Source organism: Phalacrocorax aristotelis, chromosome 3, assembly GCF_949628215.1.
Source record: "Phalacrocorax aristotelis chromosome 3, bGulAri2.1, whole genome shotgun sequence".
Classification (NCBI taxonomy): Eukaryota; Metazoa; Chordata; class Aves; order Suliformes; family Phalacrocoracidae; genus Phalacrocorax; species Phalacrocorax aristotelis.
The window spans coordinates 110596643-110623230 of NC_134278.1; the positions used below are offsets into that span (position 1 = coordinate 110596643).

Here is a 26588-nt window from a genome sequence, read left to right on the forward strand (position 1 = left end):
TTTCAGAGGTTTATCTAGCCTGCAGATTAACTGCATCATGCATGGAGAAGCTCCAGAGGTGGTTCTGCATGGAGCTAACTCATCTGTGGGAAATCTGTCCTTCAGGACACAGCCTGGCATAGATGCCCCAGCAATATAGCCTCTCTCATGTAGACTGAAGATTGGACTGTTAAATCCTGGAGTCTCTAGGCAACTTTGTGCAGAAGCCGTCAAGTCTTCCACACAACACTCCTGGATCTCAGAGACCTGGAGAACACTGTGTTTTCTACATTTCCAAATATATTCAGCATACCCCCGTGTTAATTTAACCCATCGCTGGCCCTGCTGGATCAAAAATAGGTCCTGAAAATCCATTGACTCAGACATTTCCAAGCACTTCATATCCTGAATGGACTTCTCAAAGAGCTAACTCGGGTCTGCTGCAACACCTGAGATAATCAGGGTTCCTTCAGCCTGGAGACCCAGGGATCACAGTGCAGAAACCAGATTAACTGTAGCATCAACACAAGCCCAATATGGCCAACTGTGAGATAGGGTTAATAAGCCTGGTTAGATCTTAGCTCATGTGTTAGATTTAGGGCTCAACCACTTCCCTCAAATGGTCTATGTGCCTATTAGCATGCTCTGTAGCACAGGATTGGTGCAGGCTTTTAGGGCCAGTGCCCAGACAATGCCCAGGCTTGGTACAGGGGAGTACTTTGGTGAGAGGTGTTTTCTGGAGATGAGGCCCCTTTGAGGAAACATGGCTCCTGTTGCAAGGAGGAGGGGAGTTCAGTGGCATAGGTTCAAGCCAGCCCACACTGCTTCCTCCTGAGGACAGCGAGCAAGAAGGTTGTGGCCAGTTTCATCTTAGCCCATAGGAGTCACACAGAGTACTGGGGTATCTCAGCGCTGGGCTCCACAGAGGTTTAGGGTGACTAGGTTATTACTTAGCAAAGATGGACTCAGGTCCATGGATCCTGCTTTGAGCTGCTGGCGCATCTGTGCTACTAGAGACAAGGCCTGAGCAGCTTGTTGAAGAGACAGGTGCTTTGGGACTCAGCGGGCACTGTTTAACAGCTCTCAGCAGTACACTCTGTGTACTCCCAGTGAGTAGCGTTTTTACATTATCTGGGGAATTTTTCCTTTTTTTGCCACATGATCTGAACATTAGTATTTCATCTTGGGCTAGTTAACAGTGTATATGTGGATTCAGCAAAACAATGGAAAGCAACATATTTTTCAGTGCATTGTGATAGATATAATCAATCAATACTAGACACATTATGCCACCTGAGGTGTGGTCATCTAACATGCCCATGATACCTATGGAAATTATGTACTACTGATTCAACATGAAATTCACTGATCCAGGAAAGTTTCTGTTGCCTTGGTTAATAGGAGACTGTAAAAATGGGGACCAGATGTCAGCCCATCTATTAGCCTGAAATATTAGAACTTGATCTGAGTTTCAGGAGGACCTTTCTTGGGGGAAAGCGCAGCTCATGGCCTTAAGGGTTGGTTAAGCCAGCGCAGATAAACAGCCCCCTGCCCCTGACAATGGACCATGGCAAAACAACCTCACACTTCTATACTACAACAGCTTGTCCCATATAAGCTAAGCAGTACTGAATTCATACCAGTATGCACATCAGCAGCTGAACAGTTCTGTGGAGAACCTGGTAGTCTTGCAAAGTCCAGGGAGAAGCTTCTGCCCTTCCCTGACCTACCTGGTCACAGCTTGGTCAGGAAAATATCTTCAAGCTTCAGACACACTATGGATAGCAGCATCAATACATCCTTAGAGCAGCTAATAGATCTAATATATTAGGTGTTATATGTGTATAATAGATATTTGATATATTTGCATACCTATAATCATATGACATATATTGTGTTACACATAACATATATGTTATTATACTGATAGCCTATATATTACAATATAAATAACAAAATATAGGAGCAATTAATTTAATTGCTGAACAAGCAATTAACTCTTTTTTGTTGCTAATTAGTATGTTGCAATGGAAAACAAGAGGGAACAATACTGTAATACAAAACTAGCGCCATTAGAGTTTGAGCAGCGTAAGCATGTTATTATGTTAATAGCATAAAACAGTTTTCTATGAAACTTAATTTTACCTGTGAAGGTTAGTACAACAAATCACATAAAATCCACTCTTGCCTTGTAATTCTAGTGATGCTGTGGAAGGTTATGAAGAACAGATTGGGCTGCCAGAAATGTCTATTGTGAAGGTAAAAGGCTAAGGAACAAAGTTTTGCTTCCTCATGCTGTAAGCACAACCACAGCAAAAAGCCTTGGTCAAGAATGGTTCATCATTCCTTACAGATTTCCTTTGTAATATTGCCAAAGTCAGCTTCAAAGATTTCATAGAAATTATGGTCGGAAGGGACTTTCAGATCATTCAGCCGAACTTCCTGGTACAGCACTATCCAGGAAGCACTAACTAAATTCCTTATAACCACGTAAAGAACTTGGATGTGGCAAGTATTTCAGGAGTCCAGAAGACTGGAAATATACAGTATTAGAACAAATTATTAGAGCAACTACAGACAGAAGTTTTTAGGCCTGAGAAATTTTAGATGAGTTATTATTAATGAAAGAGTGGAATGGTCCACTGTGGTTCAATAAAAAATTAAAAATAAGACTAACATTATTTATTATAATAATAATAGTTTCATTGAAATTTGGCCCCATCAGATGGAGTTATTTCTTTTTCCTTTTTTTCATAAAATTACTTCTTCTTACAAAAGACAACTGCATTGTTATAGTGTACTTTGACTTCTCTAAGGCATTTTGTTTAGTGTCATGTGACATTAGGATTAAAAAGCACAGGTGACATTAACTAAGGACAGAATTGCAGGTATGTCTGAAGTGTGGCTGATAATAAGGAAATATCAGACAATGTTGCCAGCGAGATTCCAGTGGGACCAGCTCTTGGTTCAGCAATATTTCATATCTATATGAAAGGTCTGAACAGTGTTATAGAGTCCTTGCTGGCAAAATCTGCACAGGATTGAGAGATCTGTGAGGGAAAAAATACTGTTGCAGGGTGACATGGATCATTTGATTAAACGGTCATGATGTGACAGAGTGTGTTTTCATACATCTAATGCCACATATTAAATGGGAGACTGAGGAATATAGTCTCTTCTTAGAGGATGAGATATTTTATCCCGCAAATCAACAACCTAAAGGAAGATTATAGGGTCATCGTGGATGATTGCCTCAACAGGCAGCCTCAGGGCAATGGCAAAAGCTAATGAAATCCTTGGACATATAAAAAAGAAAAGCATCAGGGAGAAATGAGAGAGTCTTCTGTAGCCTGTGGACAGGCTCATGGCAAGGTGCTAATCTCTAACTCCACTGCCAGGTGAGAGAGAGGCTTTAAATCTTGGTGCAGCTGCTGTCTCTGGACTGCAGACTTGTGTTGGTGGGATGGAGGATGCTGTAGCTTGCTCCAGAACATCTTCCCCAAAAAGCCAACCCCAAGTCCACGTTGTGCAGGGCAATTGCCCCCAGGGCTGGTACAAGCCATGGCACCCACAGGTCAGGGGGGGCAAACACACCTACCTGCACTGCTCTGGGACTCTCTGCATACCGGCAGAGCTAACCATGTGATCCATACAGGCTGAGAAAGGCTTCCTGCCTTTGCTATCTAACGCTTTCTTTTCACCCCACAATGAATAGTATCTATAATTTACAAACGTCGAATGGGTTTTGCGGTTCAGTTTACTGACAGAGATTTTTTTAGTTACATTAAGCTGCAACTACTTTCCAAAGCAGAAACTTGTGACCAACCTCATATTTATTCTCAGCACAAGAACTAGCTATACACATATTTTTTTCCTTTTTTTTTTAATAGGAATAAGAACTACTATACCTGCTAGTAATTAGAAGTAAAATCATAATAAATAGGTATCTGTTGGAAAAGAACTGTAAATCATTAGGGACATGTGCAATCCAGGCCTCTTCTCTCTCAAGGCTTCATTGGAACAACATGTAGAAAGAAAGAGCCAATATTTTAAAAGCAACAGGAAAAAAATATGTACATTATTTGTTTTTTTTTCTATAAGAGCATCTTAACTTGCATCTGATCAGATTATTAATAAAAAAACAGCAATATGTATCTTTAAAACTGGCTTTTCAAAGATTCATCATTTTGTCATGCACATAAAGAGATGCGCATTTTACATGTTGGAAAAATGCCCTCAGCACAGCAAATAACACTTATACAAACCCTGGAAAGGCAGAATTCCATATCAGGTGCTAATGATGTTTAGCATCTAACAGAAAGCCTAAGAAGGAACTTTAACATGTGCTATTAATACTATGCATTTTAGGTAGATATTGAACACCCAGCTCCAGTGTGATGAATGTACACATAAACCTCAAAATTAGCCTTAAAAGCATATAAACCACTTCAGTTGTTAAGATTTTCTAAAACCCATGTGTGTGGGTAATATCACTAAAAGCAGGTATGTTGGATAAAAATGAATGATGTCCCTTTTCCAGTATAAACCCAGGAGTTCATCTTCCAGTGTTGTTTATAAATAGAAGAGAGTCAATTTGCTTAGGATCTGCTGGACGTTTGGGTACTCCATTTAGATAATGACAACATTTTTAACACAGCTATCACTCATTAGGTCAAGAGGTTGTGATTAATCAAGAACTGTTTTGGTTTCGTCTGATAGACATCTAGTCTCTTTAGTTTACAGTTGAATGAAGATGACTTCAACAATTTACAGAATAAGCTGCAATGATACATTAGACCGAAAATGAGATGGAAGAGAGATGTGTGATCTATTTTAACCATTCCATTTGCATTACAATGTGCTGTGTGTGAATTAGTCTAGACGTTGCTAGAGTAAATGAAAATCTGCTTGGAATGTGCAAATGCATTACACAACAGGAATGCACTGGCAAGTTGCAGCTCAAAGTCTGCTGAATGTTACCAGGCAATATTGTTGGTGTTTGGACTAAAAGAGGAGCGTTTTTTGCCTTAATAACAACTGACTGGCTGGTTAATGGCTGATCGCAAGATGAGAAAACTTGAGGCAGAATGGGTTACGACAAGAAAATCTCAGGAGAAAGTGTTTCCATCGTGGTTTAGGACCAATATCCAGACCAAGGCAGCATAGGTCTGGTCATATAAACTGCAGAATGAGCATTGACACTTTTGGGTGATGAGCAAAAGTGAAATAAACCTCCAAAGATTTGGTTGTCTGAAGGTGACATAAAATCTTAAGGTCACGGTGTAAGATTGTCTATCAGCATTTTCCTATCACCAAGCTCTGATCCAGTTTTCTGGGCTATCACAGAGATCTTCCCTCAAGACAAACCTCTCAAACAGCCAAAAGAAGTATGTGCCAGGGAGGGAGCCTGCACTCAGTAGGAAATGAGAACATATAATGAGCTACTCATGTTATCTGTGAATGCGTCTTGCACGCATAACCATCAATCACATCTGCAATCTGCAGTCAGCACTTCTTAAAACCTTTGTAACACCTTTGTAAAAATCATATTGCCACAGCCTACACTGTGTGCGGGTTTTTGTTATTCATTTTTGTGTAAACAAGTAAATCAACCCATATTTAGTGCAAATGCAGTGTTAAGGTCATAAAAATAATATATAGTACTTCATAGTTTTTTTGCTTCTTCAATTCACAATATACTTACCTTGCTGCATTCATTAGATAAAAAAGTGGGTGAAATATCTGAAATAAATTATTCTTTTTTAATGCACATGCTTTGGAGGATGCAGCCCAATGAAGCACTGTCATCTTCTTGTTCCTTTTCTCCTGATGATATATGTGCATACAGACACACACATGCATGCACGCTTATGCACTTTCTTTCAGATGATGCTGACAGGTTGAAGGTAAAGTAGCACCAGATGAACGAACAGAAATCCTTCAAAAGTTTCAATAAAAACAAATCCCATTAATTTTACTCTTCCTCTTTCTCTCCAGATCATCTAATAATTATGTGCTAAGCAGTGTACACATGTTTTCTTTAATACTACAAACCAACAAAAAATATTAAAAATTGCAAAATACACACACTGGAATCTGTGTGACCTCCAATATCATTATTGATTGGAGACATCTGAAAAAATACAGTAATGATATGTAGTTGTAACTAGCATTACAGGTTTCCCTGGTTTTAATTAAAGAACATGCACTAGACAGTCCAGAAGCTGGATATGAACTGCTTTATGGTTATGAGATGATTTAATGACTATTTCCACACTTGCCAAAGATTAGCATTGATTAAGAAAATCCATCAGGCTCTGGTGATCCATCACGACCCACAACCCCCTCCAGACCGAAACACCTTTTCCAGGTGGGGAATTCCTCTCTGCGACATTCACCCCCTCATTCTTGCTTGCACTCTCCCGGGGGATACACTTGTCCTGCTTTTGGCATGACTCAAGTTCTTGTTGAGTCGACCTTTGCCCCTTTAAATGAAAGGGTTTCATGCCCTGGAAACTGCCTCTTTTAGCAACTTCCACTCAACTGGAACTTCATTCTCCTACAGTAACACTGAAGAAACACAGAAAAATACCTGCATTAATTATTGAAAAAATAATATATTTGGGGAAAAGGAAATGCTGGACAGACCTAAAGCTTCTAAGCAGGGTACATCAAAGTGTGCATTACACATAGCTGGAAGATTACTGTCCATTTATCTAATGATCTAATTAATATTTTTATAATTTAGCATGCCATTAGAGAGATTTTAGTGAGAACAATACTTTCAGATAAAACCACAAATTCTAATCATTAGGAAGCTGTCTCTCCTGATCCTATTAATAAAAAGCATATCCTAAGTAACCTCTGAAAAGTTGTACTTTCAGAATATATCAGGAAGGCAGGAGATTATTTTCCTCCTGATTTTCAAAAGAAATCTCCAGAGACAGAAAAAACAGTCTATCAAGAGCTGCAGTGTTTCCTGACCTAATGTACAGGGAAAAAATAAACAAGTGAAATGCTACAAACAACTCAAATGAAGAATTTGCACAGGAAAGAGGAACTTCTGTACAAAAAGTGAATCAAAGAAAACTGGCTGCTAAGAAGACAAAACAGCCTAAACAGTGTAATCTCCCCAGATTTAATTTTTTTCTAATGCTTGATAAAATCTGGCTATTGATCTTGTGACAATACCCCTTATAATCTCATCATCTAGCAACCAATATCATCACCAGTATTTTAGAAAAGGAGTCAGTTCCATGCTCAATGTAAAGTGACATGACTGCAAAATACCGAGGAACAAATACATGTTCAAAAACAACAGAAAATTTGAAAGTCCTTACATTCCCAAGTTGGCTGTGGAGACAGGCTCTCTCCTCATAAAGTTTCCTCTGGCAAGCAGGTATCCGATGCTGTAATTCACATTAAACGGCTGTCACCCACTCGGGCTCTAACAGACCATGGCAAACTCCCCTTTTCCTTATTGCTGGTAGGAAGGAAGGCTACAAATTCCTCTTTATTGTAAAATGTCTCAGAGTATGGAAAAGGTTCAGAAGTACAGGCAAAGCATTTGGAGACAGATCTTTAAAAATATGCAAGTATCTTATCCCCCAGTGAGTTAGAGCCCACCTTCAAACCCTGACCCTTAGCCCCACTGCACAGCTTATCTGGCTTTTGCTCCTGATCTTGTCTGACCATGTGTTTCTCACAAAGCCCTTTACTTCAGAGGTGAGTTCCCAGCAATATACTATAAATAAAAATACAGGCTCCTCTTTGTAAAAGGGCTTGCAGTTGAAGTTTGGTCCTATGGTGGAGAAAAAGCATTGAATATGTGCCTGAAGCCACACTCCTATCTAGAGCTGCCCAGGGGCCCAAAGCAAGACTGGAGACAGGGGAACTGCTCTCATCCCTTGTAATGAGGGGGCTGGAGGGAGCTGGATGTGGAGGTGGTGGGGCAGTCACACTGCCACAGTGGTCTATGCGGGTTGTACTTAAAGGACAACAGGGTGTTTGTTGCAGAAGGAGTGACTTAATGACGTCTGTATATCAAAATAAAAATGTATATCTTAAGGGAATATATTAAAAGCCCTGATTTGGCAGTTTGGGCCTTGAAAGTCTTGAGAACAGCTCAAAACTCACAAGACTATTCTTTTAAAAGCTTCACAGTTCGCTTCCTTGACATACTGTTTGTGTCCATGATGATACCAGAAAGAAGAAAATGTAGTCTATCTGACAAACACAGAGTTGAAGTGAAACTACTGTAGCATCTCCAAAACTTTCTAAATGAGGCTCAGAATGCCCTTTTGAAATAACCTTTACATTACCAATGATATGGTGGGTATCTTATTCCCCTTTTATGGAGAGAGAAAATAAATTAGAAAGATGTTGTCTTTAATTGTTGTCATGCTTCTGTCTGTCATTAGAGAGAAGTTACTATTTTTCCCCCCAGTCATTTGGTGCATGATGATAGATCACGTTCAGTCCATTACGTAGCCTCCACAGTGACAATTTCCTGCCTTCCCTGCAACCAAAGAAGGAAAAAAGAATCACACTTGTGATCCCTCCTTCGTGCCCTGGTTTGCGACTGCTCTATGAAGTATGACCTTTCTCCCTGTGCGGCATCCTAGTAAAGTCAAAAGGGCACAGGCAGAGTAGTTCACACACAGTAATTTGCAGAAGATGGCACTGGGAATACCATGGGAATTAGCAGGAGACCCGGCAGTTAGAAGAGTAGCTAAAATTAACTAGATACAGAAACTTGGTATACTCTCATTGAATTTTTACCTTATGAAGCACCTTCCCCCTGTGGATCTTCTGCAGGAGGAATGAGCTGCCCTATTCCCCACATCAACTGCTGGAAACCCAAAGCTCTGAATGTCCCTACCACCCCCAGGGCCGGCAGCACTGGGGTCTTCTGGCCACTGCAGGTGGGTCACTGTACCTCCTACCAAAGTCCAGATCTGTGAAAAGCAATTCAGTAGATCCGGAGGGAGAAAAGGGTTTGGCTCTTACTCAGCAATGTGCTTACCTGGCTAATAGGACACATTTTGTCCAGAGCCCTCAAAACCCAGAGCACAGACCACTAATTCCAGGCAGTGTGAACCCGCAGAGCCCCAAGAGAGGCAGATACCCCTGTGCCGACCTGACTTGCCCAAGACACGGTGGGGCAAGAGCCATGATTGCAGACCTGTGAGCACAGGCAAATAACCCAAAAGGACCTCTTAATCTGCAGATCTAGGTCTTAGGTGAAAGGAAAAGCAGAAAGAACTACCAGTAACACAATTTCTGGCAGCGGTGCTCATTTTTGTCTTTGCATCATTTCTGGGGAGCAATGAGCCTGTGTTTGCATAGCCCTTGGGAAAGACCAGGTGTCTGCAATCCCCTTATTCCTTTCTGCTTCTCCATTGTCCTTCAGCTGCTCAAACTCAGTGCAAAATGTTATTAGGAGAGTTTTTGGACATTGCTTTCCAGAACAGGCATTGCAGAGGCTGCACAGCAGACAAATAAACTGGGCTAAGGTTTCTTCAGTTCAGCAGTAATGGAGTGGGATTTCATTTAATTTAGTTAAATACTGTTGCTTGACAGAACGAAATGTGATCTCTAAGGTAGAGTTTAAAACTGGTGGACCTCGTGCGAACTATTTTGGGTTTTTAATTAGTCTTCTGGTAAATTATCCTAATTAAATTTCTCAGACAATCATAGGATATACCCCTTGTGTAGAAACTGATAATATCTGGCTATTCATCTCCCATCTACTAGCTATTATATTCTCTAGATAAAAATCATCTGCCACTGGAAAAAAACAGCGTTCAAAACATTGAATCTGATGCACAGTCACCTAATTAACTTTTTCTTAACCTTGGAGAAAGATGGAGTAAGTGGAGAAATATCTGTATTTTACAGAGCTTTTGCCAAATTGTGCTGTTGGTCACACCCAGGATTGTACGCAAATGCATTTTGCTAGAGGGAGGACCTGGCACAAAACATTGTTTGGGAAGGGGAAGGAAGGCAAGGCAAAGATTATTCTAACTTCTTTTGCAGTTTGTGCTAACAGATATTTGGCCATCTACTGGACAAAATATTAGTTCACCATCCTAATAACTTGGCTGCACGTAAAAATATCTTGTCATGCTGTAGCTTGGCTTCAAACTGTTAACTTTTTTCTTAATAACAGAAATAAGATGAAAGTCAACCCACAATAATTCCTGTCACCAGACCTCAGTGACCTAAAATATGTAGCTTCATTTGGAATTCTATTAGCCTCAATGGTTTTTTATGGATATTATTTGTGCTTCCATACATGCAAACTTCATTCACCCATCTATATGGAAAATTTCTGATAGACAGCATTAAGCATTAGAATTTTATATTGTACATGTCTAAACTTGCATTTCAGACCTCTGTAGTCATATGGAAGAAAAGGATTTTTGACTTTAAAAACTGTCATTTGCAATTTAATACATGGGCTTTAGTTAGCAACTAACATTCCCAGCTGAATTTCAAATTTTTTTTCTGTGTAATAACCAAATATCTGCTACTGATAAAGACACCAGAAAGCAAGAAGCAAAACCAGATTAAAAGTACCAGGTGGTTTTAGTCTATTTTAGGTTCTTTGATGGAATGCTTTTGAAAAACAAACTTTTTAAAACTTCCAGTAACAGAAAAACCCCATGTTTCTGAGAACTGCATTTTTCCTCATGCGGGATGCTACAAACCATGTCCCAGCCCTCACGACAGTGCCCTGCTGCTCCACCGAGCTTTCAAGCCAATTTTGTGACTCCCAGGGAAACCTGTGCTGTCCTTCCCCCCAGCCAGGGCAGCCTGTCCATAGGAAGGCAATTTGAGAAGGTATTATGCTGCTGCTGCTGGACCAATTTAGGAAGAGCAATTGCAGTCAGAGGGCTTCTCCAAGTTCCTCTAGGAGCGCAAAATGGGACTGGAGAGACACAGGGTAAGGGAGGTGTGAAGGTGGTAGTTCTCCAGGCATGAGGTGATAGCTCTCCATGCATGTTTTCCTGGTACACCTGCCTTTTACGAGAGTCACTCAGCCAGACCAGAGAACATGGCTCCAAATGTTTATCAACGGCTGCAAACTGATGAGCCATTTCAGATGCAGCTGTCCTGAGAGGTACAGGTTTACATGCTCACTCAAGAATGAAACCATTTTTTTCTCATTTATTCATGGAACAATTATTGCGGGAGTATGGAAGGGAGCAGTCTTGAATTTTGGTTTCTGGTCCCCATGATCATGATGTTTAAAAAGATTGTCAATGTGAAATGCATTTCATCCATGGCATGGAGGCCGGGAGCTGGGATGCCTCCCTGGTGCCCAGGCTCAGCCTCAGGCCCCCTGCTCACATGGCCCTTGCTGCTCCTGGCTCCTGCTGCCTCTGTGGTGGCAATGTTGGTGCAGAAGGGGTGTGTGGGGTGGCCCATGCCCTCAGCCCAGCCTGATGGTCCTGAGTGGTAGGAGTTCTGGCTGAGCAGCTATGCCCTACATCTTCCTGGTGACTGCTTGGACCAGGAGGGCATCCTCTGCAAGAAGAGCAGCAGCATCTCCTTCCAGCAGTCTGTAAATGTCACTGGGCTGTGATTTGCATATTTGCTTTGTTGGGGCCAGCTTCTGTGGGTCCCTGCCAAGCCTTTCCATGGTCTGCGGGCTCCCAGCCAGTGTGAGCAGCCAGCTGAGGGCACTGAGACCCAACTCTGCTGACTTTCTAAGTCTCGGGCAGTGAGATGCCTTATGGCTCCCATTGGGTCAGTTCTGAAAATGGGGAGAAGGAAAACTGCAATCACCCCCAAATGTTTCAGATCCAATGCAAAGGTACTTGGTCAGCACCTGAAGCCTTAGGAAAGTGCTGAGTGGGCATTTTAATTGCATTTCTGCCCATAGACACTTTATGTCAGTCCACTCCCTCTCTCCTCCTTCCTTAGCTCTCCCTGGTTTTCAATTCCTTCTCAGTGACCAGAGACCCAGCTCCTGGTGCGGTCAGAGCCACATCGGGAAAGAGAATGACCTTCACGTTCCCAGATATTCCTCTCTCTACAACACAACTGCACTGGCTGGTCATGCTGTTAGATCATATTGCAAATTCATGTCTAGTTTGACCCTGAGGTCTCCTTCAGCATTGCTGCTTTCTAGGATTCTCCCTCCCTTTGAATGTCTGTGTTTCAAATTACATTTCCCTGGGTGTACTGGGTTACATTTTCCCATGAATGTCACTGTTATTTTCCAGCACTATATTTTTAATCACTCTACTTCCACTTTTATTGCCTCTGTTTTCATTGATGCTTCCAGCTCCTTCAGATACATGGGAATAAGGACTCTGAAAGTAGGGCTGTAGTACTATATGTGACTTCTTCCTTTGTTATTAAAATTGTCCAGCACCTTTCTCTCCCTCTGCTTTATTGAATATGTTCAAGAAAACACAGGAAATATCCTCTACATGACACAAACAGTCAGTTTGCCCATTTTCCAGACACCATTAGTATCAGTTTAGCATATTGCAATTTTAAAGTCAGTTTTTAACCAATCAGTTGGGCCAATTTGAAAGTATTTGAAGAAAGAGATCTCAGAAGACAATGCGTCAAGACTTCAATGAATTTTATATACTGAAACCAGCCTTATTTTCTTAGACTACTGATTTTGGCATAGTCTCTAAAGGCAATCTCTTGTACGATGAGTCATCTGGTTTCCACACATCCCCAACTCAGAGGTGATGTCTCCTGAGGCTCAGAGCCTGATGCAGCAATCAGTTGCAGAGGTAACAACCAACTGAACTGGACCAGAACTGGATGCGGGTTTTGGCAGAGTAAAAGTCTGGATTGCTGTTGGCTTTGATGGCAGTTGCCTTGACTGCAACTAATTTGTCATTAGTCTTTCTCCCACAGTTTTCATTACAAATCTGATTTCATTTAATATTTATATTTCAGTAACAGCCCATTGTCCAAGTCAGGTAGAATGATTTCCCAGTTACTCCTAATAAAGAAATTCAGAAGAGTTGTAATATTGTATTCTTAAAACAGACTATTAAGGCAGCTTTACAGGACAAAACAATAGGGTGGGGAAACCTAAGGTGTATTTAACACACACCGTAATACGTATTAGAAAGTTCTACCAGTGTTATACAAGTAGTACTAAAGGGAGGGATAAGACTTCAACTACATTTTCTGTGTGCCAGGATAGCTGCAGCAGCTCACACCACCCATTCCATCATCCCCAGTACTTAGTTAGGTTTTGAATTTGTTGTTTGTGTACAGTCACTAAACCAAACACATGCACCCAGCGCAAGCTTCCTATGAAGTTTCCAGGGCTCTTGAGAGAAATAAATTTACATGGAAAACAGGCTCAGATAATGCATTGATTCCAGTGCTTCAAGGTGCTTTCAGATTTTATCCCAACTATTCCCAATCCTTTAATTTGAACTAGTTGAACTGCTCCTTGCTAAATTTTTTTCAGTGAAATGTTTCCCTAAAAAATTCAGCATGACAGAAAGTAAATTAAAGACCCAAACCCATTCATTTCTCAACAGCAGATTTTGTGGACCGAACTCCCACCATAAAAATCTTTTAAAAAGCCCCTCTCTCATTAGGTGGGTCCCAGAATATCTCATGGTGACCCCTTGCCCATGGCACTGTTCAGCCTGGTCCCATTTTAAGGACCACTCCCTTCGAAACCCCATGGCTGGTGGTGCCATGCTGCCACGCTCTTGCTGCCCTACCCAAGTTTTGCCAACACCCAGCAGAGAGAAACCACTTCAGTGTTCAGGTTTTCCTTGGTGTTGAACATAACAAGGAAAACCAGCAGTATAATTGGAGCATAAGCGGCTTTATTCATCAATGTATGATCATTTGTAGTCAGCTTCAAATCTTGCTGTGCCAAAACATAAGGGCATCAGAGGCCACTGGTTCTGATTTTCTGAGTTTCCCAAGAAAGGAAAACACACCCCATGATCCCATTCCCAGAGGCTAGGTTTTATTCTCATTTGTTCTAAAACCAGGAATATCAATAAAGTGGCACCAGTCCGACTGTGCTTAGAATCAAATCTCTAACCTTGTACTTTAAGATAGCTCCCACCGTTGAAATAATGCAGCGGTAACATCAGGTTAAATCCTGCATCTCTCAGTTTTGCCAGTGTATGTTCCATCACCTTCGGTGGGACCAGGGATCCACCCAGAATATTTTGCTTTCTTTGAGGGAAGAATTTGCATTCACCCTTATGGAAGAAAGTAAAGTGACTTGCTGGAAGTACTGGCTGTGCCGAGTGCGGAAACACCAACAAGAAACAACTGGCTGCATTAATCCTCACTGTTGGTTTTTGATGTAAAAGTTGCAGATAGTTTTTTCCTCTGACTTTATATCTCATCTTTGCAACAACCTAAACATGCTTTAAACATAATCTGTGTGCAGAACAGGGTTATAACATAAAATATCACAAATCCAAATCCCTACACTGAGGGACCAGGGACTCAGGGAGAGAAACTTCTAAATGCTTCTTGTCAGTCTAGAAACTGCACCACTGCTAAACCTGCTCATTTCAGAGATTTATTTTGCTAGAAAGGATTTTAGTCTTCACATATGAGTTTCTCAAAGGAGGGAAAATCTTCCAAGTGCAGAGTCTGCAGCAGTGGTGAATCAACTATTGTAATATGCTGCCTTTTAAAATACTTCAGGGTAGTCAGGCATTAGGAAGGCTCCTATTTTGTGTGAACTGATCAAATACAGATGTTGCCAAAGGGTTGACCTTATTGACCGTGACTTAACTAGAGATTGAATGGCAGACAGACGGTCAGTAGTAGGGTGAAACCATGTTTTGGCGGTAGGGTGTAAATGTATATACAGTTTACAGGATGTGAATGACACCAAGCAAACATCTGTTCTATTGATAAATACTTGTTTTACTTCCAAAAATTTTTATCCCAGGGAAACACAGTTAAAAATAAATACTGCCCAATATTGTTAGGTGTTTTTTGTGCATGTCATGGTTCTGGAAAACTTGAAATACAAAAATATTAAAAATGATACTAACTTTTCTCTCTTTCTGCAATATCAGATTTCATATAAAACTCATCAGCTGAGCTGAGTATTAGTCTTGATCAACGGCAGGGGATCAAATGTTAATAAATCAGAAACAGATACCTCCACTTGAGCAGAAATAGATCACCAACCTGAAAAATAGGGCAAATTATTCTACAACTTTTATATGCATATGCCTGGAGAAAATGAAAGCTTTTCATAAGATTCCTTGAAAGCTGAAACAAAGGGCAAGCATAGACAAAAAGTAACATAATGAGGTAATGAACATAGAACATGAAATGAAAGGGTCCTAGAACACCTTAATTTTCTTTGGGATTGATAGGGTAAAAGAAGATTCAATGAAAAGACTTTATCTAATACAACACTGATATATTCCTGTGGCATATCAGCTCTGTCCTACTGCTATTTGGTCCTCAGGTGAAGGTAATGAAGTAACAGGCTAGGCCTGTTTAAATGTGTCATTACCTTTTCTCAAGGGCTAAATAACAGCATCACAGTTCCAACAAAACATATATATTAAGTCTGAAGTGCTCAGAGAGACACAGTGCTCTTGATAGCGTGAAAGCTCATAAAGGCACAACTACTAGCTTTAACTTCGCCATTTTTAAGGCATGATACCTAACTACACTAGTTCAAAGTTCCTTACATTCATTTCAGACACGGACCCTTGGAGTGTGGTCTTCTCTTTAAATTGAAACTATTTGCTCCTGTGCATAGCCTACTAAATTTAATTAGAAAACCCTGGTAGACCAGCAGGACAAAATTTCCCTTCCTTCCTATTTTCTCATTCCACAATCTATCACCTAGAGTAATTAGGACCAGCAAGGGATCATCTTCACTGGATTAACCTTAACTAAATTGTATGCATTCAACATGTGCTCTTTTGATTAACTTGAGCCTGGGCTGCTGCCTGTGGTACACCCACCTTGTAATTCTACACACTTAATTAATTTCAGATGAATGGCAAAAAGGATAAGTTGAATTCTCCAATTAATAAACAGATATTAGTTAATGTAGTTTAGCTTAACTTTTCATTTTCTTCCTGTGCAGGGATAGGAAAAACAGAAAATAAGAGAGAGGGAGAAGTGAGCAAGCTTTGCCAATAAGCTTGTAACGACTTTTCAGGGCCTGATCCTGCAGCAGTCTAAGCAGATAATTTCCCCCCTGACAAGGAGAGGAATTTTGGCCAACGAATCAGTCTCTACATTTAAAGTATAAAATGCAATAGGCAGGAACAGGATTTTTTTTTTTTCTTTCAAAATGATAAATAAGCATTATTTAAAACCTCCTCACCTTAACTCAGTTTTCCATATGGTTTCACTCATGCGTGGGTTTTCCTCGTTAATAAAAAAAAAAAATGTCCCTGGCTATGGGCCCAATCCTCCAGGCCTTAGTCCCACAAGCATATTTTTCTCTTCTCTACTGTCATGGGGAGCTGCCTAACAGTCTTGTCTTGCATGCGTTTGCCCAGATAAGTATCTTTGCTTTTGAATCTAGCCCTAGTGAATTCAATAGTATTTATCAGAGGAGTTGAATTACTCATGTAGAAAAATATTTGCAGGAATATGTCCTAAAAATATTACTGGAAACACAAAGAAACATCCAAAGAAAAACAGGAGGAAAATACTGCTCTCTAATTCTTTTTGACCAGAATTAACTCAGACTCTGATTATGAAGCAGGGCTCTTCCTCTCCTCTGAGCAAATTGCAGTGAATACTGAGTTTCTCACTTTTAATGTGTAGCTCTGCTGAAGTTTTTCTCTGAAATTGGTAAATGTGTGGTTTCAGTAAAATTGATAGGATTAAAGTTAAATCTGCATTTAAGTATTTTGCTGAAATGGAGATAGGCTGTTTGGCATCTTTCAGGACTGAGTATTGAGTGAGAGCAAAATCAAATTCACAGAAAACAAGATCGTTTCAGTCAGATGTGTTTTTTAATTTAATTTTGTCTCTGTAAAATCATCCACTGTTTTTCCTCTACAGAAATCAATATCTAATAAATGCTGCCAGAAACATATTAGATACATAATTCTATTGATGGTATCTCTAAGGTAGCTATCAACACTTTTGTCTGTGCACTGTTTATGTTAACAGCCAGTACCTGATTTCTTTACTAATAAGAATAGCAACAAATAGCTGTAGGCAATAAGATGGCCTAGTAAGAATTTTTTTCCTAATTACTCTTTGACGACTTCATCAAACCATCAAACGGTATTTTGTTATACACAAGCATTTATCATAAATTAAATTTGTCTACTATTAAGAGATTGTGAATTATTTGCTGCTGATTTGATTGATAGTCTTTCAAAAATTATAGGGAAATTTGTTGGGTAAAAGCATTAGATAAAATTTTCAAAACATCTAAATATTTAATGAGCCTTTGCCTCTCTGCAAAAGGTACTTTGACATCCTAATCAGTTTGGTATTACCCCCAAGTCATGTGGATACCTGTGATGATTTTACCTCCCAGCTGTAATTCTTTAAAAAAAATCAGGCAAAAGAGTTTGCATAGTAAAATCCCTTATGAGAAGGGAGGAAGTAATGATAGATCGACTTTAAGTAAAATTGTCAGCATTTTGGGCCCTTTGAAAACCACAGAACGCAAATGCATGCAATTCTTGCCAAATTTCCACTGTATTTCCTTTGATTATATTCATTTCAAGCAAACAATATAATAAGCTTATATTTTTAGGGGTCTGTTTACAAATGTCTAGAAAGATGCAAAGAATACTTGTGATACAGAAAAAAACAACAGAGGGTACAGAAAATAAAGGTTTGCTTAATATTGACTTACCTTGTACCCAGTCAATATGTGAGATCTTATGGGCGAATACATTGTTTTTATTAGTGTCAAGCACTTGATTTAAAGTAAGACCTCGTCACCTTACTGAGAGGTATTTTTCCTGGGGTATATGCACATATCTATTTATCTATTGAGTGGGAGTATGTATATACACACACCTAGCAGTAGGCCTGGTTAGTGTCGGCTTGACCGAGAGAGGATGTTAGTAATTACTATTTCTCTAAACACTACTTTAGCGTAGTTTAGTATATCAGCTGGCTTCTGCTGCCAGAGGACCCGTGCTGCCTACTGGAAGTTGCTGCAAAGCCAAAAGCCACAATAAGGGCCATTTCCATCCCTGTGGTGCTCGGTGAAGTATTGCTGTTGATTCAAGAGAAAGGGATTTTGCTTGACTATTTTTTGGGGTGCTCGCAGGTGGTGGGGAGCATCTTTGGGCAGTGCTGGGTGAGGAAGCCCGGGGCTGGTGCAGGACACAGGCAGCAGCTGCTGGGCTGGTATGTCCCAGATGAGAGAGAGAAACAGAGCTGTACCCACACTGCTGATGACTGCTGAGCCAGAACTGTTGGCCACGGAAGAGAAATTAAGCTTTGGCTGATGCTGAAAATAGCAGCAATGGCACTTCTGCAGGAGCTGGAACTGTCCCTCCACCTGCACAGGAATGCTTTTGAAATGGGCTTTCTCTGGTCCCTTGTTTCTTCCTTGTGAATTTGTTTTCAAGGGATCACGCTGAAACAACAAAAGCAAGCTGAGAGCTGTTAATCTAGCGACTGATGTTGCAAACCCTTACACCATTATTTTTCCTTTTCAGAGGCAACATTTACACTGTTTTATAAATAGACTGAGTAAGGTTCTCTTGTATTAACACTAAGACAAAAAACAGCCTGCATGCGTTAGTGGTAGAATGAGTCCATATTAAGAGTAGCTTCTGGTCTTTCATTTTATGAGCCCAGTAAATCAAAAGCATTAAGTAAAAATATGGCATTGCTGTTTCATGCAGTTTCTGCAACACAGAAGTTTTCACGTGCAAGAATAACTGAGAAAAAACCCAAACAATTAAAGTGTATCTTCCCCTCACACCATTTATTATTTTATGGTTTGGTCACTTTTTAATCTCTTTTGTAGCTTTGAGGAGTTCCTTGAAGTAAGAGTTTGTGGGGTTTTTTTGTGGTGGTGTTTTTTTTTTTTTTTGTGGTCTTTAAGTACCTTTTCCATGAAAAGAAAAAACTTGCCTGCTGATATACTTCACACCACACACCCTTCGCATTTTCTCTCTATGTGTTGATTTTCTAAAACAGTTCTTAAACTTTTTACATGCTTGAGAGCTTTCCATAGTATATCACCAGCTGGAATGTTATAGACATTTAATTTTTACCTTGAAGTATTCTTACATCAAATCATTAATCTCTATTGTTCAGTTTTGACTACAGTGTTATTAAACAGTCTATTAAGTAAAAAGAACTGTAGAGAATGTATAAAAAGGCACAGTATTATTCTGATGACAGCTTCCTGGTGGTCCATCATATATAAAACTAGCTATTAGGAATATGTTTTAAACTGGCACCATAACACATATTTCATAGTTGTTAAATTTAATTGTATAAATAGTTTCTGATGGTATTTGGACTGTTTTAAAAAAGTGAATGTGTAATAAACCACCTCATGAAAAAAATTCATGGAACATCCTCAGCTACCACAACAAGGACACAACCTCCAGTTTTTGTCAATAGTATCTACAGCAATTAGCTCTGATACTGAGCAAAATCAGAACTTGATCCTTCCAGCATGTATACAAATTAATAGTCCCATAGGGACCAATCAATATCCTCTGTAGTCATGGAAATATTCACATGCATATGGTCAATCATAAGTATGTGTTTTTTCAGGAAAGGGGTGTATTTCTAACCGCAAGTCATTTTTAGGGTTCAGTCCTGCTTTCTCTAAGTTTTGCCAAAACAACCCATGTTAGTAGGAGTTGGCTTCTGGGCAAATGCAAAATAAATTCTGAAAAAAAGTAAACATATTTTTCCTTTTAGTGCAGTGACTGCTCTTAATATTAAACCCTATACTTGACATGAATAACCACCCAGCAGGGTGATCAGAATACAGGATAATTCCGGCATTAAGTGATTTTTTCTGCAGTCTAAATGGTGCTTTCAATGTTGACACACACTACACATACTTCCAGTTATTTTCTTAAAAGTTAATGTAATGCCTTGGTTCAGTATTCTTGCATTGGGCAAGAGCTAGTGAAATGCAGTGCTTTTTACATCAGACTGTTTCTAAGCTGTAATGTAATTGGTACTATTTATTGAATGACTTCCACCAAAGGTAGAAGAAAGATAAAGCTGCTGCTTTCAATTATGCAATCAAGAACGTAAAAAAGCAAAGCTGTAGATCTGGGATGGAAATCATTATATCTGATACACCATGTCAAACAACAATAGTGTTTGTGCTAGTCACATTTTAGAAGACTGCTATCGTAGTTGATTTTACTACAAAATGGAAAACAATGAACAAAAAAGTTTGCTGACCTATCCTGAACCGTACTGTTTAATCAGCTCAGTTCTAAATCGTTGTTGGCTTAGACAGTAATCCAATATGCTAGTTCCAACAGATTCTCTGCCATCACTGTTTGAGAAATCAATATTGAAGCTAAATCAGACTCCTACCAAGAGCTCTGCAGTAATGACAACCTAATAATGACTCAGCTATCAAATATTGTGGCTTGCTTTAAATTAATCTGTTGCATTCATAGTTATATAGATCAAAGCTACAGCTTTTGGGCCAAAGACTTTTAAGAGACTCCCACCTAGCAGAAGTTTCAGTTCTCAGTGGTCATTAGAGACTGAGATCTTCCAGCTCTGGGTGTCATTGAGGACTGAGCACTATGAAAATATGCCTTGGTCATATGAGAACCTTTGAGATCCATTCCCCATAGCAAAAGGAGAGGACTGTGTCTTCCCTGGCATGCCTGAGAAACAATGGCAGTCCTATTTACAAACCACCCCCTGAGTCAATATGCCACTGCTCCCCACTTACCCTGGGGGACTTCCCTCCCTGGCCCTGCCCTCCTCCAGAGGGGATCCCCATCCTGCCTACCTACCCCAGAAGGAATTCCTGCCCCTGCTTTCCCCACGTGGGTCAGCCTGTGCCATTGCCAGTTCCAGAGCAGCAGGCATTGCTGCCTCCCCTGCACTCGAAGGGGCACGTGTACAAGTACCGTGAATAGTCAGTGTGATGTGAGCTCCATATCCCTTGCAAATGTCACCAGTAATCTCCAAATCAGGGCAATGCAGAGAGGTGACTACAAAGCCAGCAAGGAACAAACTGGTGTTTAAATATCGGTAGGAAGCATGCTGCATGGTTGCTCATGGAAACTGGCAGCTAGTGAATTAATCAACATGAATCCATTAGACAAGAAGTAGGAGAGAACTAGAAAAGGTTTATCTCTCTCGTTGCTTCTCCTTGAATGACTTGTGAGACAGAGTAGGTCTATTTGTCTGTTATCCTAATTAGATCCTCCAATCTTATAAAAGATACTACCTCTGAGAGAAAATAATGTGTATAAAATAAAACCATGCATTTTGCTCCTGTACAGATTACCACCAAAGTGATTAAACCTTTGTAAAGTCATTAACAACATTCATACAAGATTAAGTTTGTAAGATCTTAATTATTGAAGATACCAGAATATCATGCGCTTTCATTTAGCTATTTTAGCAAATGTATGACTGCAGTATCTCAACATAATGATTTTATTTGGTATTCTTATTTTCCAGAAGTTTTTGCCTTTTTTTTTCCCTTTCATGACCATTTCCTATAAACAGATATATTATAAGTAACATACTTACACTTCAGGAATGTCTTCATTTTTATCCTGGCATTCACATCTGTCCTTGTTTAATGCTCTGCTGGTGGTCTGGCTCCATGGTATGCCCACTGCAATGTTCATCTTAAACAATATTTACATTGATTAGGACCTCTGTACTAGAGGCACTTATTAGAAAATGAACACAATATCCTGGGATAACAGCAAACATCTAACTGTTTTCTTTCTGAACCTCTATTAATATATTGTTTAAGTGTATAAACAACTGACTGTCAAAATGGGAAGGTGACGGAGAAGAACACTGTGTATCAGTGATTCATACTGAATACATATATATTAACGTATAATATAAAACTGTGCAAAACATACTGTTGATACACATGCAAGGCTGGGCACAGTGACATATTTTTATTCAGATTATAGTAGTATCTGTTGCAATTCTGAACACTTTCTTTTATGCATATGCAGAGTAATATTCTGTCCTGCCACTAAAATCTTATAAGCTCAATAAATGAAACATAAAATTGGAGTAGGTAAGCATATTTGTACAAACAAAACTATGGCAGGATTAAATATTTTGCCTACATCACAGAATATTTTTGTGGCAAAACCAAAACTGAACCCCTACTCTGTGATGGCAAGGATTAGCCATTAACATCACCCACTCAAAAAAAAAACAAAGCACTGATTACAAATTCAGAGTAGTCATATGAACAAAATAATGCCTGTGCTATTGCTTTGCTTGACATGGGCAGCGTACATTAGCACTGAGTAATTTATATCTGACATAAGTAGCCATAGAGGAGAGTGTACAGTGTGACGGTCATTTTCCCCATGTCTGGCCAATAAAAATGATCTGTCAGTGTTAATAATTTCTTAAGCCACTAGACCCTGCCTGCCTGCAACCCCATTGTCTTCTGTGCATTAGCAACATGGGTTTCTCAATTTGTTCACTTACCTTAAGACAATGAGGATGAGGCCAAGTCCCGAATAAGGAAGGTGGTTTGAAATGTTTGCTTAAGTTATAGGTCAAACCCCATGCTAGATTACTTCATTATTTTTAACTTGTCTTTCATAAACATGAGGGCTATATATTGTATTGACTCCAGTAGTTTGTTACTATGAGTAAGGTAAATATCCTTCCCTAGTGAAGATGTACCAGTGATAGTCTGCTGCTTTGGGCAGGGACACACTGCAGAGAACATCTGTGAAGATACATGTCCCTCCCTTTGCTCTGACAGCTCCTTAATATTCAAGATACATTGCACTTGCTCTTTTTTCTACAGTGGTTAGGGGCTGGACTTAATTCCATAAGGCAATTTTGAGGATGAGAAAAGTCTGAAGCATGTTGTCTCCATGGGATGGCTGAGTCCAAACTGGGTACTGCATTTTGTTCTGGATGTGAAGAGGTCAGTAGAAGTCCAAAGGGCTTTTCTGATTGTGTGGGCCTGAGCTACTAACTTTGGAAATATTCCAGCTGAGTGGTGCTATGGAAAGTCATGACAAAGCCCTGGTGAAAGTGGGCTAAGAAAAGCCAGAGGGTATCTTGGGCAAATTGCTTCAGACAGTTTCAGAATAGGACCCCAGATCTTCAACGGGGATGGTATTTGTCTGGGGTCCCTAGAGAACAGGGAGCACAGAGGCAGTAAGGGGCAATAGCACAGATAAAGAGGTGACTTGAGCCTGAACAACTGCTTTTTTCTTCTCTCCCAAAATCAAGTTTCTTCATATCTTCCAAGAGAAAAGTTTAAAAATAAATAAAAACCTTTGATTTGTTTTAGTAAGTCCATATCTGCCAGGAAGGAAGGGTGCTCACTGTAATGGTAAATACATTTTTTGTGAGCATTGTTTGGATGTTCAGGAACACTTGGAGCACAAGCAGAGGAACAGGATGCAAGGAGTCAGGGAGAAGGGATGGCAAATGAGAGGGAGTTGTGAAGCTTGGTTTTCATCAGCGGGTTTTCTCTCCTCTAGCATCAGCTTCTTCTGTCTCCAGTTGCATCCTCCAAGCAGCAAGAGAGCTGGAGGAGAGCACGACAAGGTTCGTACATGTCTTACTGATGTTCCGTGTTGCTAAGGGGCTTCGTGCCCATCCTGAAGGAGGCAGCCGTGAGAACAGACACCTCTCTGGGACTTCACAGGCAGGAATTGTGTAGGATCTGAGAGGAGTGGTTGAAGCTAAGTGTGAGCCCCTCACTCCAACCATAGCTAAAGGGCAGCAAGTGTCCTCAGTGAGCCATGCCACAGACATCAAAGAGCTCCAATAACATTAAGATGGACATAGAGTAAAAAGAAGTAAATCCACCAGTGCAATTTGGGAATAATTTTCAAGAAATGCTGGTGATATCTAAAAGCGTTAGCAAAGGCAGTCTTCTATGACCTTCTTCTGGCTCGGAATAGCAGTTTGTGTCTGGCTGTGAAATGTTGCTGGTGGAGATGCTGTTCCACAAGCTTTTACTCCCTTTAAGAGAGAGGTTCTCTTTACAGTTTTCTCCTTGGCTCAGAAGGAGAGGGTTTGAGGTCCCCAGAAAAGATGTTTTGGTTACTCTTAGCTGAGAATCGTGACAGTAGAAAAGACGAAGTCCTTTCTTATGACAGCTTACAAATTTGGGGCTTTTATACATACAATCTATGTGCATATGTGTATATGCCTGTTCAAGTCTGCACAAAATCTTGTCAATATATAAGTATCTTCACAAAAGTCTTGTGCTGATTTATTAGCTGATGAGTAACATGCATTCCTCTGCTTTTTATTAAAATATTGTCAATGATGATGGAAAGTGAGATAGTTCATTTTCATAACAGGAAGAAAAAAAAATCCTGAAAAAATATCCTAAGTGAAAAGGTCCCCTTTCGAATTAAATGGTGTTCTAGTATTTTTTAAAACAGTCCCTTCTAAATCTCTGAATCCTGTACTTAGCACCTGAAGGTTCCCAAAAACCTGGGAATGGGAAAGAGCAGTCATTAAATGCCATGAACCAAAAGAGATTTTACATGTACAAAATGTCACTTTATTGCAGCATATGAGTAAGAAAATATCTGTCTGAAAAAGTGATTGATTCTGACATATATGAAGTAGGTATAAGCAAATAAGAAGTGATCCCTCTGAATCTTGGTTTGCAGCACTGGTTAAATATGTAAAATAATGCAAGATATACATTTAAAATGCAATCCAAATCAAATAAGGTTGTGTTCAATATGTCTCAGAAATATGAGATCTACTGCCACTTTTTTGTGTCCCAGAAGTTCTCCAGGACTGTTTTATGAACTTTTACTAGTTTATTTTTTAATATTAAAAGATGGAAAACTGCCTCTTCTGTTTCACTGTTCTCTACCAGTGAATCATAGGTCCCTTGCTACTCTGAGAGGAAAGTTGTTTTAGTAATTCTGGAAATAAACCTACTGCTGAGTCAGCATCACGGCTGAAAATGACAAGTTTCATATTAAGAAACACATTAGAAATAGTAAGTAATGGTGTATCTCTTAGCCTCCCCTGTTAAAATTAGCTGGTGCGTCAGGAGCTGATTTAGCAAGTGCCATATATACTGGACATGCAAAATATGTCTTGTATATTGTCAGCATGAAAAATCAGGTTAATTTAATAAGAAAGAGAATAAAAGAGTTCAAGCTCAAATACAGAGTTGTGATGGAAGCAGGACTAAATATTTTGCTCACAATGGTACTCCTCTACCAAATGTTTACATGTAACCCTAAAGCAGATCAATATGAAGAGATTTTTGTTTTTAGTTTTCTTTGCTATGTGATTTTCAAATAAGCAGTTTTAATAGCATTTCTAAACCAGTGCATACTTACAGATAAACCAGTGGGATTTTGTTACTCTGTTTATCTGGAATTTTACCATTTATGTAGAAAATAATTGGAAACAAAAAATTTCTCAGCAATCAATCTTTTCTTTCTGATTTGCTAAACATGTCCATATGTAGTTATTGCATGTATTTGGAAGATTGGTAGCAGTTTTAGAGGAGAAATATGCTACAATTCCAAATTCAGGTAGTCATTTGGCAGTCATAGGGGGAAGCCTTTGTATTTCTTTTTGTAAAGGGAGCTCAGTAATTTACTGCTACTTATACCTTAATATTGAACAATATTTTTCTAGCATATTTTTCAGTCTGCTAGAGAAATATGGTCGATATTTCAAACAGTACCCAGTACCTTGTTGTGGAGGAGAAAGCTGCTCTGTCCTTCCCCTTTCCACCTCTGGGCCTGATTCTGCTCCACCAATTGTCCGTAGTTCACCTCCACAGCTGCTGCTGCAACATCACCCCTTTATGTGCTCAGAAATCTGAAAGAATTTTTGCCAGTGACTTGTCTTCAGAAGATCCAAAATCCAGTGAAATATGAGTCTTAAGACTGATTTCAATTTAATTTGAACCAGAGTCATCTCAGAAAGAAAAAAAGCAGTCCCCAAGAGGCAGAATCTCTTAAAATATTGCAGTTCTTTGATTATGATTTGGGTTTCTAGCCCAGGGAAACGCTCCATACTTGCATGAAGTCCCTCCTGACCGTACAGAAGCTATTCACTGAAGTCTTTCACTGTCTCTTTTCCGCCTTTAAATACCTCACTGAAAACTGGACCCAAAGCTTACTGAAGCCTTCTACAAATACATAAATATTTCCCACCAGTAATAACACGATACTAAATATTGTAATGACTCTACATTAAAAGTGTGACTGTGACACCACATGTTTAAAGCTACAAAATTTTCACAGAGCAGGAGAAACTATTAGTACTAAAACAATGTGCTTGTTAAATAATTTTACACAGGAGCATCAAGAATCATAGTTTTATAAACCTTAACACTAATATTCCCTGGGACTCGTTACTAGCAAGTGTCACTAGGAAAGGTAATGAACAAACTTACTGTAAAACTTCTGAGTCCTTTTTCTTTTCTTCCCCTCTCCCACTGTAGCATGAATATGTGG

At 39.7% G+C, this 26588-nt stretch overlaps 1 long non-coding RNA gene across 1 annotated transcript; it reads right to left on the minus strand.

The window, feature by feature from the left end:
- Positions 1-16940: 16940 nt before the first annotated feature.
- Positions 16941-25927, minus strand: LOC142055819 (uncharacterized). The gene is made up of 3 exons (XR_012660071.1): positions 25818-25927; positions 21667-21767; positions 16941-18541 (listed from the first exon to the last, which is right to left on the minus strand). It is a non-coding gene; the product is annotated as an uncharacterized LOC142055819 (long non-coding RNA).
- Between the last annotated feature and the right edge of the window lie 661 nt (positions 25928-26588).